Source organism: Neopelma chrysocephalum, unplaced genomic scaffold, assembly GCF_003984885.1.
Source record: "Neopelma chrysocephalum unplaced genomic scaffold, ASM398488v2 Primary Assembly neopelma1_75, whole genome shotgun sequence".
In the NCBI taxonomy this organism is placed as follows: domain Eukaryota; kingdom Metazoa; phylum Chordata; class Aves; order Passeriformes; family Pipridae; genus Neopelma; species Neopelma chrysocephalum.
Window position 1 is genome coordinate 12,277,640 of NW_020897736.1, and position 2,040 is coordinate 12,279,679.

Sequence of the window (2,040 nt, forward strand, 5' to 3'; positions counted from 1 at the left end):
GCGGGCGGGCTCGGTGGGGCCGCGCCGCCGCCGCCAGCTCGGAGGCGCGGGGCAGGACGAGGCGCGATGCGAGCACGAAGCCCAGCACCAGCCCCAGCAGGACGCTGAGCCAGGCGCGGCGGCCGCGGCCCGCCATGCCCGCCCGGCCCCGCTGCTCACAGCGCCGCCGCCGCCGCCAGCCGCGCCGAGGCGCCCAGCGCCGCCATGGGGGAAGGGGCAGGGACGGGAAGCGGAGGGAGGGGAGCGGGGGGCCGCCCGCCTCTCCGGCCCTGCCCCTCGGCACAGGCGCCGTGTGCGGCCCCTGGCCCCGCCCGGACGCCGCCGAGGTGGCGGGGCCGCCGCGGGTGCAGCCCCCGGGGCCGCCCCCGGACCCCGCGCGGGGGTCCCGGTGGGGGGAGGTGGGGAGCGGGAGCGGGAGCCGCGGTGGGACCGGCAGCCGGCTCGCAAAGCCCCACCCTGGAGCGGGACCGCGGGACGTCCCGCCCCGTCCCTGGAAGTGTGCCAGGCCAGGTTGGACGGGGCTTGGAGCAACCTGGTCCAGTGAAAGGTGTCCCTGTCCGCGGCAGGGGTGTTGGTGTGAGATGAACTTTAAGGTCCCTTCCGACCCAAACCAGTCTGTGGTTCTATGACAGGGACCAGCACCTTGCCCCAGCATCCCACACAGGGGACAGGAACCCTGACCCAGCATCCCACACAGGGGACAGGGACCCTGATCCAGCATCCCACACTGGGGATAGGGACCCTGATCCAGTACCCCACACTGGGACCCTGGGACTGGCACACCAGAACATCAGCCCAGCTGCCCAGATCAAGAGGCTGGGATAGGAGGCTAAAAGAACATGGGTGACCAGATCTGGGGACGGGGACTGAGACCCTGGACATAACTCCAGTACAGGCATCCCAGCACCCTGCACCAAGGCCCCAGCACAGAACCCTGGCTCAGGGGCCAGGACTGGCACACCAGCCCTTCAGACCAGGATGGGAAGGCACTGGGACACTGTGACCCTGACTCAGGATAGGTGCCAGGTTGGGTTCCTGCTGCCCAAGCCCCAGCCCTGCCCCACGGCACACGCAGAGCCGGAGGGGAGGCAGGCGGGGAGGAACAGCCTTCCAGCCCCGTTTGCCTGGCACTGATGCATTCCTGCAGCACATGCCCTGGTGCCAGGGAGTGAAGGCACAGGCAGCCCTCCATTTTTTCCCACCTTGCTAATTAACTCGACCAGAAATAGGTCAGTCTGTTTCCATCCGCAGGCTACAGCGACTGCTCAAGAGTGAAGACTTTATTGAGCGAAGATTTTCTTTTGTTCAAACTGACTCTCCACGTGCTTTTCATCTACAGAGTGCTTCAGCTTCAAACACTGCAGCCCCAAAACCTTCACATTTCACAGGAAAAAAACCCTCCAGTCTTAACAGAATAAACTTATCAAGTACAACCCACTGACCTCCTGCTTATCATTGTGGGTTTTTCCATTTCCTGCTCACTTTGACATTTCCAACTGCCATTTTACATTTTATTTATATCATTATGTCATCCATCACAAGCTGAGAAAAAGAAAAGTCTCGGTGCAATGGCAGCCTGCTCTTTTGAGCAAGAACAGTTGCAAGACAGGAAGCCGTTAACAAATTAATACTCTACATTAATAAGCCAAAGAAAGCCATAGCTAAAATATTTTTATGATCCATGTATCACAAGTAATTGTATCACTTCTGGGATTGAGCAAGTAATAAGACAATCTGCTTATCTAAAGAACTCGATGACACATCTTGAAAACAATGCTTTTGTGGGGTTTTATTGCTCTTCTAATGGTGCAATCTTCATACCAAGGTCAGCACCAGTGAACTCTTGATGTCAGGAGCAACAAAGAACAGAAAGAAAGTGCCACCACAATTCATGGTAATAAACGACAATAAAATTAAACAGAAACTAGATAAGAAATCACGCAATGAATAGGAAAAAAAAGAGCAGTTTTTCTTTCGGTTGCCCATGAGCAGAACACAGAGGTATTGAGATGTGTGTTTGTGGGAAGGCAAAGAGAAGAA